The sequence below is a fragment of the Podarcis melisellensis genome (genome assembly GCF_964234715.1).
Source record: "Podarcis melisellensis genome assembly, chromosome: 9".
Lineage (NCBI taxonomy): Eukaryota > Metazoa > Chordata > Lepidosauria > Squamata > Lacertidae > Podarcis > Podarcis melisellensis.
In genome coordinates, this window is record NC_138541.1 from 79256971 (window position 1) to 79273917 (window position 16947).

Sequence of the window (16947 nt, forward strand, 5' to 3'; positions counted from 1 at the left end):
TTTGCTATTTGTGGGGTAATGAACACCGAAAGAGCAATCGAAGCTCATTCGTCCTTTTTCTATTGACATGGAACCAAAACACCTATGCTTGAATTGGGCTGATAACTAACATGTCACGCTGCGATTTGTGGGTGAATGTGCATTCTAACCCCAAAACACCAATTTGAAATAAGCCCAATCCGAGCTTTATCATCTTCTTTTTATGTAGTTGGAACCCCAAAGACCTTTTTGCTTTGTTTGGGGGTGATTCTGGTGCACACCCAAAAAACACCATGCGAATTGAAATAAGCCTAATCAAAGCTTATTCGTCGTCTTTCTACGCATATGGAAGCGAAAAGAGGTCATTGTGTTATTTTGGTCTCATTCCACACATTTTGCGATTTCTGGGCCAAAGTGCTTAACACCAAAGATCACACTTGAAATAAGCGAAATCCAAGATTCTTCTTTCTATGTAGCTGGAACCCAAAACAACCTCTTTTGCTTTGTTTAGGCTTATCACAGTTCGCTTTGCTATTTGTGGGGCAATGAACACCGAAAGAGCAATCGAAGCTCATTCGTCCTTTTTCTATTGACATGGAACCAAAACACCTATGCTGGAATTGGGCTGATAACTAACATGTCACGCTGCGATTTGTGGGTGAATGTGCATTCTAACCCCAAAACACCAATTTGAAATAAGGCCAATCCGAGCTTTATCATCTTCTTTTTATGGAGATTTAATCCAAAACACTTCTTTGCTTTGATTGGGGGTGATTCTGGTGCACACACAAAGAACACCATGCGAATTGAAATAAGCCCAATCAAGCTTATTCGTCGTCTTTCTACGCATATGGAAGCGAAAAGAGGTCATTGTGTTATTTTGGTCTCATTACACACATTTTGCGATTTCTGGGCCAAAGATCACACTTGAAATAAGCGAAATCCAAGATTCTTCTTTCTATGTAGCTGGAACACAAAACAACCTCTTTTGGCTTATCACAGTTCGCTTTGCTATTTGTGGGGTAATGAACACCGAAAGAGCAAACGAAGCTCATTCGTCCTTTTTCTATTGACATGGAACCAAAACACCTATGCTTGAATTGGGCTGATAACTAACATGTCACGCTGCGATTTGTGGGTGAATGTGCATTCTAACCCCAAAACACCAATTTGAAATAAGCCCAATCCGAGCTTTATCATCTTCTTTTTATGTAGTTGGAACCCCAAAGACCTTTTTGCTTTGTTTGGGGGTGATTCTGGTGCACACCCAAAAAACACCATGCGAATTGAAATAAGCCCAATCAAAGCTTATTCGTCGTCTTTCTACGCATATGGAAGCGAAAAGAGGTCATTGTGTTATTTTGGTCTCATTCCCCACATTTTGCGATTTCTGGGCCAAAGTGCTTAACACCAAAGATCACAATTGAAATAAGCGAAATCCAAGATTCTTCTTTCTATGTAGCTGGAACCCAAAGCAACCTCTTTTGCTTTGTTTAGGCTTATCACAGTTCGCTTTGCTATTTGTGGGGCAATGAACACCGAAAGAGCAATCGAAGCTCATTCGTCCTTTTTCTATTGACATGGAACCAAAACACCTATGCTTGAATTGGGCTGATAACTAACATGTCACGCTGCGATTTGTGGGTGAATGTGCATTCTAACCCCAAAACACCAATTTGAAATAAGCCCAATCCGAGCTTTATCATCTTCTTTTTATGTAGTTGGAACCCCAAAGATCTTTTTGCTTTGTTTGGGGGTGATTCTGGTGCACACCCAAAGAACACCATGCGAATTGAAATAAGCCCAATCAAAGCTTATTCGTCGTCTTTCTACGCATATGGAAGCGAAAAGAGGTCATTGTGTTATTTTGGTCTCATTCCACACATTTTGCGATTTCTGGGCCAAAGTGCTTAACACCAAAGATCACACTTGAAATAAACGAAATCCAAGATTCTTCTTTCTATGTAGCTGGAACCCAAAACAACCTCTTTTGCTTTGTTTAGGCTTATCACAGTTCACTTTGCTATTTGTGGGGCAATGAACACCCAAAGAGCAATCGAAGCTCATTCGTCCTTTTTCTATTGATATGGAACCAAAACACCTATGATTGAATTGGGCTGATAACTAACATGTCACGCTGCGATTTGTGGGTGAATGTGCATTCTAACCCCAAAACACCAATTTGAAATAAGGCCAATCCGAGCTTTATCATCTTCTTTTTATGGAGATTTAATCCAAAACACTTCTTTGCTTTGATTGGGGGTGATTCTGGTGCACACCCAAAGAACACCATGCGAATTGAAATAAGCCCAATCAAAGCTTATTCGTCGTCTTTCTACGCATAGGGAAGCGAAAAGAGGTCTGTGTTAATTTGGTCTCATTCCACACATTTTGCGATTTCTGGGCCAAAGTGGTTAACACCAAAGATCACACTTGAAATAAACGAAATCCAAGATTCTTCTTTCTATGTAGCTGGAACCCAAAACAACCTCTTTTGCTTTGTTTAGGCCTATCACAGTTCACTTTGCTATTTGTGGGGCAATGAACACCCAAAGAGCAATCGAAGCTCATTCGTCCTTTTTCTATTGACATGGAACCAAAACACCTATGCTTGAATTGGGCTGATAACTAACATGTCACGCTGCGATTTGTGGGTGAATGTGCATTCTAACCCCAAAACACCAATTTGAAATAAGGCCAATCCGAGCTTTATCATCTTCTTTTTATGGAGATTTAATCCAAAAAACTTCTTTGCTTTGATTGGGGGTGATTCTGGTGCACACCCAAAGAACACCATGCGAATTGAAATAAGCCCAATCAAAGCTTATTCCTCTTCTTTCTACGCATAGGGAAGCGAAAAGAGGTCTGTGTTATTTTGGTCTCAATCCACACATTTTGCGATTTCTGGGTCAAAGTGCTTAACACCAAAGATCACAACTTGAAATAAGCGAAATCCAAGATTATTCTTTCTATGTAGCTGGAACCCAAAACAACCTCTTTTGCTTTGTTTATTCTTATCACAGTTCACTTTGCTATTTGTGGGGCAATGAACACCGAAAGAGCAATCGAAGCTCATTCGTCCTTTTTCTATTGACATGGAACCAAAACACCTATGCTTGAATTGGGCTGATAACTAACATGTCACGCTGCGATTTGTGGGTGAATGTGCATTCTAACCCCAAAACACCAATTTGAAATAAACCCAATCCGAGCTTTATCATCTTCTTTTTATGAAGATTTAATCCAAAACACATTTTTGCTTTGATTGGGGGTGATTCTGGTGCACACCCAAAAAACACCATGCGAATTGAAATAAGCCCAATCAAAGGTTATTCGTCGTCTTTCTACGCATAGGGAAGCGAAAAGAGGTCTGTGTTATTTTGGTCTCAATCCACACATTTTGCGATATCTGGGTCAAAGTGCTTACTTAACACCAAAGATCACAACTTGAAATAAGCGAAATCCAAGATTCTTCTTTCTATGTAGCTGGAAACCAAAACAACCTCTTTTGCTTTGTTTAGGCTTATCACAGTTCGCGTTGCTATTTGTGGGGCAATGAACACCGAAAGAGCAATCGAAGCTCATTCGTCCTTTTTCTATTGACATGGAACCAAAACTTACCTATGCTTGATTTGGGCTGATAACAAACATGTCACTGCGATTTGTGGGTGAATGTGCATTCTAACCCCAAAACACCAATTTGAAATAAGCCCAATCCGAGCTTTATCATCTTCTTTTTATGTAGTTGGAACCCCAAAGACCTTTTTGCTTTGTTTGGGGGTGATTCTGGTGCACACCCAAAGAACACCATGCGAATTGAAATAAGCCCAATCAAAGCTTATTCGTCGTCTTTCGACGCATATGGAAGCGAAAAGAGGTCATTGTGTTATTTTGGTCTCATTCCACACATTTTGCGATTTCTGGGCCAAAGATCACACTTGAAATAAGCGAAATCCAAGATTCTTCTTTCTATGTAGCTGGAACCCAAAACAACCTCTTTTGGCTTATCACAGTTCGCTTTGCTATTTGTGGGGTAATGAACACCGAAAGAGCAATCGAAGCTCATTCGTCCTTTTTCTATTGACATGGAACCAAAACACCTATGCTTGAATTGGGCTGATAACTAACATGTCACGCTGCGATTTTTTGGTGAATGTGCATTCTAACCCCAAAACACCAATTTGAAATAAGCCCAATCCGAGCTTTATCATCTTCTTTTTATGTAGTTGGAACCCCAAAGACCTTTTTGCTTTGTTTGGGGGTGATTCTGGTGCACACCCAAAAAACGAATTGAAATAAGGCCAATCAAAGCTTATTCGTCGTCTTTCTACGCATATGGAAGCGAAAAGAGGTCATTGTGTTATTTTGGTCTCATTCCACACATTTTGCGATTTCTGGGCCAAAGTGCTTAACACCAAAGATCACGACTTGAAATAAGCAAAATCCAAGATTCTTCTTTCTATGTAGCTGGAACCCAAAACAACCTCTTTTGCTTTGTTTAGGCTTATCACAGTTCGCTTTGCTATTTGTGGGGCAATGAACACCGAAAGAGCAATCGAAGCTCATTCGTCCTTTTTCTATTGACATGGAACCAAAACACCTATGCTGGAATTCGGCTGATAACTAACATGTCACGCTGCGATTTGTGGGTGAATGTGCATTCTAACCCCAAAACACCAATTTGAAATAAGCCCAATCCGAGCTTTATCATCTTCTTTTTAAGTAGTTGGAACCCCAAAGACCTTTTTGCTTTGTTTGGGGGTGATTCTTGTGCACACCCAAAAAACACCATGCGAATTGAAATAAGCCCAATCAAGCTTATTCGTCGTCTTTCTACGCATATGGAAGCGAAAAGAGGTCATTGTGTTATTTTGCTCTCATTCCACACATTTTGCGATTTCTGGGCCAAAGATCACACTTGAAATAAGCGAAATCCAAGATTCTTCTTTCTATGTAGCTGGAACCCAAAACAACCTCTTTTGGCTTATCACAGTTCGCTTTGCTATTTGTGGGGTAATGAACACCGAAAGAGCAATCGAAGCTCATTCGTCCTTTTTCTATTGACATGGAACCAAAACACCTATGCTTGAATTGGGCTGATAACTAACATGTCATGCTTCGATTTGTGGGTGAATGTGCATTCTAACCCCAAAACACCAATTTGAAATAAGCCCAATCAGAGCTTTATCATCTTCTTTTTATGTAGTTGGAACCCCAAAGACCTTTTTGCTTTGTTTGGGGGTGATTCTGGTGCACACCCAAAAAACACCATGCGAATTGAAATAAGCCCAATCAAAGCTTATTCGTCGTCTTTCTACGCATATGGAAGCGAAAAGAGGTCATTGTGTTATTTTGGTCTCATTCCACACATTTTGCGATTTCTGGGCCAAAGTGCTTAACACCAAAGATCACACTTGAAATAAACGAAATCCAAGATTCTTCTTTCTATGTAGCTGGAACCCAAAACAACCTCTTTTGCTTTGTTTAGGCTTATCACAGTTCACTTTGCTATTTGTGGGGCAATGAACACCCAAAGAGCAATCGAAGCTCATTCGTCCTTTTTCTATTGATATGGAACCAAAACACCTATGATTGAATTGGGCTGATAACTAACATGTCACGCTGCGATTTGTGGGTGAATGTGCATTCTAACCCCAAAACACCAATTTGAAATAAGGCCAATCCGAGCTTTATCATCTTCTTTTTATGGAGATTTAATCCAAAACACTTCTTTGCTTTGATTGGGGGTGATTCTGGTGCACACCCAAAGAACACCATGCGAATTGAAATAAGCCCAATCAAAGCTTATTCGTCGTCTTTCTACGCATAGGGAAGCGAAAAGAGGTCTGTGTTAATTTGGTCTCATTCCACACATTTTGCGATTTCTGGGCCAAAGTGGTTAACACCAAAGATCACACTTGAAATAAACGAAATCCAAGATTCTTCTTTCTATGTAGCTGGAACCCAAAACAACCTCTTTTGCTTTGTTTAGGCTTATCACAGTTCACTTTGCTATTTGTGGGGCAATGAACACCCAAAGAGCAATCGAAGCTCATTCGTCCTTTCTCTATTGACATGGAACCAAAACACCTATGCTGGAATTGGGCTGATAACTAACATGTCACGCTGCGATTTGTGGGTGAATGTGCATTCTAACCCCAAAACACCAATTTGAAATAAGGCCAATCCGAGCTTTATCATCTTCTTTTTATGGAGATTTAATCCAAAACACTTCTTTGCTTTGATTGGGGGTGATTCTGGTGCACACCCAAAGAACACCATGCGAATTGAAATAAGCCCAATCAAAGCTTATTCGTCGTCTTTCTACGCATAGGGAAGCGAAAAGAGGTCTGTGTTAATTTGGTCTCATTCCACACATTTTGCGATTTCTGGGCCAAAGTGGTTAACACCAAAGATCACACTTGAAATAAACGAAATCCAAGATTCTTCTTTCTATGTAGCTGGAACCCAAAACAACCTCTTTTGCTTTGTTTAGGCTTATCACAGTTCACTTTGCTATTTGTGGGGCAATGAACACCCAAAGAGCAATCGAAGCTCATTCGTCCTTTCTCTATTGACATGGAACCAAAACACCTATGCTGGAATTGGGCTGATAACTAACATGTCACGCTGCGATTTGTGGGTGAATGTGCATTCTAACCCCAAAACACCAATTTGAAATAAGGCCAATCCGAGCTTTATCATCTTCTTTTTATGGAGATTTAATCCAAAACACTTCTTTGCTTTGATTGGGGGTGATTCTGGTGAACACCCAAAGAACACCATGCGAATTGAAATAAGCCCAATCAAAGCTTATTCGTCGTCTTTCTACGCATATGGAAGCGAAAAGAGGTCTGTGTTATTTTGGTCTCATTCCACACATTTTGCGATTTCTGGGCCAAAGTGCTTAACACCAAAGATCACACTTGAAATAAACGAAATCCAAGATTCTTCTTTCTATGTAGCTGGAACCCAAAACAACCTCTTTTGCTTTGTTTAGGCCTATCACAGTTCACTTTGCTATTTGTGGGGCAATGAACACCCAAAGAGCAATCGAAGCTCATTCGTCCTTTTTCTATTGACATGGAACCAAAACACCTATGCTTGAATTGGGCTGATAACTAACATGTCACGCTGCGATTTGTGGGTGAATGTGCATTCTAACCCCAAAACACCAATTTGAAATAAGGCCAATCCGAGCTTTATCATCTTCTTTTTATGGAGATTTAATCCAAAACACTTCTTTGCTTTGATTGGGGGTGATTCTGGTGCACACCCAAAGAACACCATGCGAATTGAAATAAGCCCAATCAAAGCTTATTCCTCTTCTTTCTACGCATAGGGAAGCGAAAAGAGGTCTGTGTTATTTTGGTCTCAATCCACACATTTTGCGATTTCTGGGTCAAAGTGCTTAACACCAAAGATCACAACTTGAAATAAGCGAAATCCAAGATTATTCTTTCTATGTAGCTGGAACCCAAAACAACCTCTTTTGCTTTGTTTATTCTTATCACAGTTCACTTTGCTATTTGTGGGGCAATGAACACCGAAAGAGCAATCGAAGCTCATTCGTCCTTTTTCTATTGACATGGAACCAAAACACCTATGCTTGAATTGGGCTGATAACTAACATGTCACGCTGCGATTTGTGGGTGAATGTGCATTCTAACCCCAAAACACCAATTTGAAATAAACCCAATCCGAGCTTTATCATCTTCTTTTTATGAAGATTTAATCGAAAACACATTTTTGCTTTGATTGGGGGTGATTCTGGTGCACACCCAAAAAACACCATGCGAATTGAAATAAGCCCAATCAAAGCTTATTCGTCGTCTTTCTACGCATAGGGAAGCGAAAAGAGGTCTGTGTTATTTTGGTCTCAATCCACACATTTTGCGATATCTGGGTCAAAGTGCTTACTTAACACCAAAGATCACAACTTGAAATAAGCGAAATCCAAGATTCTTCTTTCTATGTAGCTGGAAACCAAAACAACCTCTTTTGCTTTGTTTAGGCTTATCACAGTTCGCTTTGCTATTTGTGGGGCAATGAACACCGAAAGAGCAATCGAAGCTCTTTCGTCCTTTTTCTATTGACATGGAACCAAAACACCTATGCTTGAATTGGGCTGATAACTAACATGTCACGCTGCGATTTGTGGGTGAATGTGCATTCTAACCCCAAAACACCAATTTGAAATAAGCCCAATCCGAGCTTTATCATCTCCTTTTTATGTAGTTGGAAGCCAAAACACCTTTTTGCTTTGGTTTGGGGGTGATTCTGGTGCACACCCAAAAAACACCATGCGAATTGAAATAAGCCCAATCAGGCTTATTCGTCGTCTTTCTACGCATATGGAAGCGAAAAGAGGTCATTGTGTTATTTTGGTCTCATTCCACACATTTTGCGATTTCTGGGCCAAAGATCACACTTGAAATAAGCGAAATCCAAGATTCTTCTTTCTATGTAGCTGGAAACCAAAACAACCTCTTTTGGCTTATCACAGTTCGCTTTGCTATTTGTGGGGTAATGAACACCGAAAGAGCAAACGAAGCTCATTCGTCCTTTTTCTATTGACATGGAACCAAAACACCTATGCTTGAATTGGGCTGATAACTAACATGTCACGCTGCGATTTTTTGGTGAATGTGCATTCTAACCCCAAAACACCAATTTGAAATAAGCCCAATCCGAGCTTTATCATCTTCTTTTTATGTAGTTGGAACCCCAAAGACCTTTTTGCTTTGTTTGGGGGTGATTTTGGTGCACACCCAAAAAACACCATGCGAATTGAAATAAGCCCAATCAAAGCTTATTCGTCGTCTTTCTACGCATATGGAAGCGAAAAGAGGTCATTGTGTTATTTTGGTCTCATTCCACACATTTTGCGATATCTGGGTCAAAGTGCTTAACACCAAAGATCACAACTTGAAATAAGCGAAATCCAAGATTCTTCTTTCTATGTAGCTGGAAACCAAAACAACCTCTTTTGCTTTGTTTAGGCTTATCACAGTTCGCGTTGCTATTTGTGGGGCAATGAACACCGAAAGAGCAATCGAAGCTCATTCGTCCTTTTTCTATTGACATGGAACCAAAACACCTATGCTGGAATTGGGCTGATAACTAACATGTCACGCTGCGATTTGTGGGTGAATGTGCATTCTAACCCCAAAACACCAATTTGAAATAAGCCCAATCCGAGCTTTATCATCTTCTTTTTATGTAGTTGGAACCCCAAAGACCTTTTTGCTTTGTTTGGGGGTGATTCTGGTGCACACCCAAAAAACACCATGCGAATTGAAATAAGCCCAATCAACCTTATTCGTCGTCTTTCTACGCATATGGAAGCGAAAAGAGGTCATTGTGTTATTTTGGTCTCATTCCACACATTTTGCGATTTCTGGGCCAAAGATCACACTTGAAATAAGCGAAATCCAAGATTCTTCTTTCTATGTAGCTGGAACCCAAAACAACCTCTTTTGGCTTATCACAGTTCGCTTTGCTATTTGTGGGGTAATGAACACCGAAAGAGCAATCGAAGCTCATTCGTCCTTTTTCTATTGACATGGAACCAAAACACCTATGCTTGAATTGGGCTGATAACTAACATGTCACGCTGCGATTTGTGGGTGAATGGGCATTCTAACCCCAAAACACCAATTTGAAATAAGCCCAATCCGAGCTTTATCATCTTCTTTTTATGTAGTTGGAACCCCAAAGACCTTTTTGCTTTGTTTGGGGGTGATTCTGGTGCACACCCAAAAAACACCATGCGAATTGAAATAAGCCCAATCAAAGCTTATTCGTCGTCTTTCTACGCATAGGGAAGCGAAAAGAGGTCATTGTGTTATTTTGGTCTCATTCCACACATTTTGCGATTTCTGGGCCAAAGTGCTTAACACCAAAGATCACGACTTGAAATAAGCGAAATCCAAGATTCTTCTTTCTATGTAGCTGGAACCCAAAACAACCTCTTTTGCTTTGTTTAGGCTTATCACAGTTCGCTTTGCTATTTGTGGGGCAATGAACACCGAAAGAGCAATCGAAGCTCATTCGTCCTTTTTCTATTGACATGGAACCAAAACACCTATGCTGGAATTGGTCTAACTAACATGTCACGCTGCGATTTGTGGGTGAATGTGCATTCTAACCCCAAAACACCAATTTGAAATAAACCCAATCCGAGCTTTATCATCTTCTTTTTATGAAGATTTAATCCAAAACACATTTTTGCTTTGATTGGGGGTGATTCTGGTGCACACCCAAAAAACACCATGCGAATTGAAATAAGCCCAATCAAAGCTTATTCGTCGTCTTTCTACGCACATGGAAGCGAAAAGAGGTCATTGTGTTATTTTGGTCTCAATCCAAACATTTTGCGATATCTGGGTCAAAGTGCTTACTTAACACCAAAGATCACAACTTGAAATAAGCGAAATCCAAGATTCTTCTTTCTATGGAGCTGGAAACCAAAACAACCTCTTTTGCTTTGTTTAGGCTTATCACAGTTCGCGTTGCTATTTGTGGGGCAATGAACACCGAAAGAGCAATCGAAGCTCATTCGTCCTTTTTCTATTGACATGGAACCAAAACTTACCTATGCTTGATTTGGGCTGATAACAAACATGTCACTGCGATTTGTGGGTGAATGTGCATTATAACCCCAAAACACCAATTTGAAATAAGCCCAATCCGAGCTTTATCATCTTCTTTTTATGTAGTTGGAACCCCAAAGACCTTTTTGCTTTGTTTGAGGGTGATTCTGGTGCACACCCAAAAAACACCATGCGAATTGAAATAAGCCCAATCAAAGCTTATTCGTCGTCTTTCGACGCATATGGAAGCGAAAAGAGGTCATTGTGTTATTTTGGTCTCATTCCACACATTTTGCGATTTCTGGGCCAAAGATCACACTTGAAATAAGCGAAATCCAAGATTCTTCTTTCTATGTAGCTGGAACCCAAAACAACCTTTTGGCTTATCACAGTTCGCTTTGCTATTTGTGGGGTAATGAACACCGAAAGAGCAAAGGAAGCTCATTCGTCCTTTTTCTATTGACATGGAACCAAAACACCTATGCTTGAATTGGGCTGATAACTAACATGTCACGCTGCGATTTTTTGGTGAATGTGCATTCTAACCCCAAAACACCAATTTGAAATAAACCCAATCCGAGCTTTATCATCTTCTTTTTATGTAGTTGGAACCCCAAAGACCTTTTTGCTTTGTTTGGGGGTGATTCTGGTGCACACCCAAAAAACACCATGCGAATTGAAATAAGCCCAATCAAAGCTTATTCGTCGTCTTTCTACGCATATGGAAACGAAAAGAGGTCTGTGTTATTTTGGTCTCATTCCACACATTTTGCGATTTCTGGGCCAAAGTGCTTAACACCAAAGATCACACTTGAAATAAACGAAATCCAAGATTCTTCTTTCTATGTAGCTGGAACCCAAAACAACCTCTTTTGCTTTGTTTAGGCCTATCACAGTTCGCTTTGCTATTTGTGGGGCAATGAACACCGAAAGAGCAATCGAAGCTCATTCGTCCTTTTTCTATTGACATGGAACCAAAACACCTATGCTTGAATTGGGCTGATAACTAACATGTCACGCTGCGATTTGTGGGTGAATGTGCATTTCTAACCCCAAAACACCAATTTGAAATAAGCCCAATCCGAGCTTTATCTTCTTTTTATGAAGATTTAATCCAAAACACTTCTTTGCTTTGATTGGGGGTGATTCTGGTGCACACCCAAAAAACACCATGCGAATTGAAATAAGCCCAATCAAAGCTTATTCGTCGTCTTTCTACGCATATGGAAACGAAAAGAGGTCTGTGTTATTTTGGTCTCATTCCACACATTTTGCGATTTCTGGGCCAAAGTGCTTAACACCAAAGATCACACTTGAAATAAACGAAATCCAAGATTCTTCTTTCTATGTAGCTGGAACCCAAAACAACCTCTTTTGCTTTGTTTAGGCCTATCACAGTTCGCTTTGCTATTTGTGGGGCAATGAACACCGAAAGAGCAATCGAAGCTCATTCGTCCTTTTTCTATTGACATGGAACCAAAACACCTATGCTTGAATTGGGCTGATAACTAACATGTCACGCTGCGATTTGTGGGTGAATGTGCATTCTAACCCCAAAACACCAATTTGAAATAAGCCCAGTCCGAGCTTTATCATCTTCTTTTTATGGAGATTTAATCCAAAACACTTCTTTGCTTTGATTGGGGGTGATTCTGGTGCACACCCAAAGAACACCATGCGAATTGAAATAAGCCCAATCAAAGCTTATTCGTCGTCTTTCTACGCATAGGGAAGCGAAAAGAGGTCTGTGGTATTTTGTTCTCAATCCACACATTTTGCGATTTCGGGGTCAAATTGCTTAACACCAAAGATCACGACTTGAAATAAGCGAAATCCAAGATTCTTCTTTCTATGTAGCTGGAACCCAAAACAACCTCTTTTGCTTTGTTTAGGCTTATCACAGTTCGCTTTGCTATTTGTGGGGCAATGAACACCGAAAGAGCAATCGAAGCTCATTCGTCCTTTTTCTATTGACATGGAACCAAAACACCTATGCTTGAATTGGGCTGATAACTAACATGTCACGCTGCGATTTGTGGGTGAATGCACGTGCATTCTAACCCCAAAACACCAATTTGAAATAAACCCAATCCGAGCTTTATCATCTTCTTTTTATGAAGATTTAATCCAAAACACATTTTTGCTTTGATTGGGGGTGATTCTGGTGCACACCCAAAAAACACCATGCGAATTGAAATAAGCCCAATCAAAGCTTATTCGTCGTCTTTCTACGCATAGGGAAGCGAAAAGAGGTCTGTGTTATTTTGGTCTCAATCCACACATTTTGCGATATCTGGGTCAAAGTGCTTACTTAACACCAAAGATCACAACTTGAAATAAGCGAAATCCAAGATTCTTCTTTCTATGTAGCTGGAAACCAAAACAACCTCTTTTGCTTTGTTTAGGCTTATCACAGTTCGCGTTGCTATTTGTGGGGCAATGAACACCGAAAGAGCAATCGAAGCTCATTCGTCCTTTTTCTATTGACATGGAACCAAAACTTACCTATGCTTGATTTGGGCTGATAACAAACATGTCACTGCGATTTGTGGGTGAATGTGCATTATAACCCCAAAACACCAATTTGAAATAAGCCCAATCCGAGCTTTATCATCTTCTTTTTATGTAGTTGGAACCCCAAAGACCTTTTTGCTTTGTTTGAGGGTGATTCTGGTGCACACCCAAAAAACACCATGCGAATTGAAATAAGCCCAATCAAAGCTTATTCGTCGTCTTTCGACGCATATGGAAGCGAAAAGAGGTCATTGTGTTATTTTGGTCTCATTCCACACATTTTGCGATTTCTGGGCCAAAGATCACACTTGAAATAAGCGAAATCCAAGATTCTTCTTTCTATGTAGCTGGAACCCAAAACAACCTTTTGGCTTATCACAGTTCGCTTTGCTATTTGTGGGGTAATGAACACCGAAAGAGCAAAGGAAGCTCATTCGTCCTTTTTCTATTGACATGGAACCAAAACACCTATGCTTGAATTGGGCTGATAACTAACATGTCACGCTGCGATTTTTTGGTGAATGTGCATTCTAACCCCAAAACACCAATTTGAAATAAACCCAATCCGAGCTTTATCATCTTCTTTTTATGTAGTTGGAACCCCAAAGACCTTTTTGCTTTGTTTGGGGGTGATTCTGGTGCACACCCAAAAAACACCATGCGAATTGAAATAAGCCCAATCAAAGCTTATTCGTCGTCTTTCGACGCATATGGAAGCGAAAAGAGGTCATTGTGCTATTTTGGTCTCATTCCACACATTTTGCGATTTCTGGGCCAAAGTGCTTAACACCAAAGATCATACTTGAAATAAACGAAATCCAAGATTCTTCTTTCTATGTAGCTGGAACCCAAAACAACCTCTTTTGCTTTGTTTAGGCTTATCACAGTTCGCTTTGCTATTTGTGGGGTAATGAACACCGAAAGAGCAAACGAAGCTCATTCGTCCTTTTTCTATTGACATGGAACCAAAACACCTATGATTGAATTGGGCTGATAACTTACATGTCACGCTGCGATTTGTGGGTGAATGTGCATTTCTAACCCCAAAACACCAATTTGAAATAAGCCCAATCCGAGCTTTATCTTCTTTTTATGAAGATTTAATCCAAAACACTTCTTTGCTTTGATTGGGGGTGATTCTGGTGCACACCCAAAAAACACCATGCGAATTGAAATAAGCCCAATCAAAGCTTATTCGTCGTCTTTCTACGCATATGGAAACGAAAAGAGGTCTGTGTTATTTTGGTCTCATTCCACACATTTTGCGATTTCTGGGCCAAAGTGCTTAACACCAAAGATCACACTTGAAATAAACGAAATCCAAGATTCTTCTTTCTATGTAGCTGGAACCCAAAACAACCTCTTTTGCTTTGTTTAGGCCTATCACAGTTCGCTTTGCTATTTGTGGGGCAATGAACACCGAAAGAGCAATCGAAGCTCATTCGTCCTTTTTCTATTGACATGGAACCAAAACACCTATGCTTGAATTGGGCTGATAACTAACATGTCACGCTGCGATTTGTGGGTGAATGTGCATTCTAACCCCAAAACACCAATTTGAAATAAGCCCAGTCCGAGCTTTATCATCTTCTTTTTATGGAGATTTAATCCAAAACACTTCTTTGCTTTGATTGGGGGTGATTCTGGTGCACACCCAAAGAACACCATGCGAATTGAAATAAGCCCAATCAAAGCTTATTCGTCGTCTTTCTACGCATAGGGAAGCGAAAAGAGGTCTGTGGTATTTTGTTCTCAATCCACACATTTTGCGATTTCGGGGTCAAATTGCTTAACACCAAAGATCACGACTTGAAATAAGCGAAATCCAAGATTCTTCTTTCTATGTAGCTGGAACCCAAAACAACCTCTTTTGCTTTGTTTAGGCTTATCACAGTTCGCTTTGCTATTTGTGGGGCAATGAACACCGAAAGAGCAATCGAAGCTCATTCGTCCTTTTTCTATTGACATGGAACCAAAACACCTATGCTTGAATTGGGCTGATAACTAACATGTCACGCTGCGATTTGTGGGTGAATGCACGTGCATTCTAACCCCAAAACACCAATTTGAAATAAACCCAATCCGAGCTTTATCATCTTCTTTTTATGAAGATTTAATCCAAAACACATTTTTGCTTTGATTGGGGGTGATTCTGGTGCACACCCAAAAAACACCATGCGAATTGAAATAAGCCCAATCAAAGCTTATTCGTCGTCTTTCTACGCATAGGGAAGCGAAAAGAGGTCTGTGTTATTTTGGTCTCAATCCACACATTTTGCGATATCTGGGTCAAAGTGCTTACTTAACACCAAAGATCACAACTTGAAATAAGCGAAATCCAAGATTCTTCTTTCTATGTAGCTGGAAACCAAAACAACCTCTTTTGCTTTGTTTAGGCTTATCACAGTTCGCTTTGCTATTTGTGGGGCAATGAACACCGAAAGAGCAATCGAAGCTCTTTCGTCCTTTTTCTATTGACATCCTATGCTTGAATTGGGCTGATAACTAACATGTCACGCTGCGATTTGTGGGTGAATGTGCATTCTAACCCCAAAACACCAATTTGAAATAAGCCCAATCCGAGCTTTATCATCTCCTTTTTATGTAGTTGGAAGCCAAAACACCTTTTTGCTTTGGTTTGGGGGTGATTCTGGTGCACACCCAAAAAACACCATGCGAATTGAAATAAGCCCAATCAGGCTTATTCGTCGTCTTTCTACGCATATGGAAGCGAAAAGAGGTCATTGTGTTTTTTTGGTCTCATTCCACACATTTTGCGATTTCTGGGCCAAAGATCACACTTGAAATAAGCGAAATCCAAGATTCTTCTTTCTATGTAGCTGGAAACCAAAACAACCTCTTTTGGCTTATCACAGTTCGCTTTGCTATTTGTGGGGTAATGAACACCGAAAGAGCAAACGAAGCTCATTCGTCCTTTTTCTATTGACATGGAACCAAAACACCTATGCTTGAATTGGGCTGATAACTAACATGTCACGCTGCGATTTTTTGGTGAATGTGCATTCTAACCCCAAAACACCAATTTGAAATAAGCCCAATCCGAGCTTTATCATCTTCTTTTTATGTAGTTGGAACCCCAAAGACCTTTTTGCTTTGTTTGGGGGTGATTTTGGTGCACACCCAAAAAACACCATGCGAATTGAAATAAGCCCAATCAAAGCTTATTCGTCGTCTTTCTACGCATATGGAAGCGAAAAGAGGTCATTGTGTTATTTTGGTCTCATTCCACACATTTTGCGATATCTGGGTCAAAGTGCTTAACACCAAAGATCACAACTTGAAATAAGCGAAATCCAAGATTCTTCTTTCTATGTAGCTGGAAACCAAAACAACCTCTTTTGCTTTGTTTAGGCTTATCACAGTTCGCGTTGCTATTTGTGGGGCAATGAACACCGAAAGAGCAATCGAAGCTCATTCGTCCTTTTTCTATTGACATGGAACCAAAACACCTATGCTGGAATTGGGCTGATAACTAACATGTCACGCTGCGATTTGTGGGTGAATGTGCATTCTAACCCCAAAACACCAATTTGAAATAAGCCCAATCCGAGCTTTATCATCTTCTTTTTATGTAGTTGGAACCCCAAAGACCTTTTTGCTTTGTTTGGGGGTGATTCTGGTGCACACCCAAAAAACACCATGCGAATTGAAATAAGCCCAATCAACCTTATTCGTCGTCTTTCTACGCATATGGAAGCGAAAAGAGGTCATTGTGTTATTTTGGTCTCATTCCACACATTTTGCGATTTCTGGGCCAAAGATCACACTTGAAATAAGCGAAATCCAAGATTCTTCTTTCTATGTAGCTGGAACCCAAAACAACCTCTTTTGGCTTATC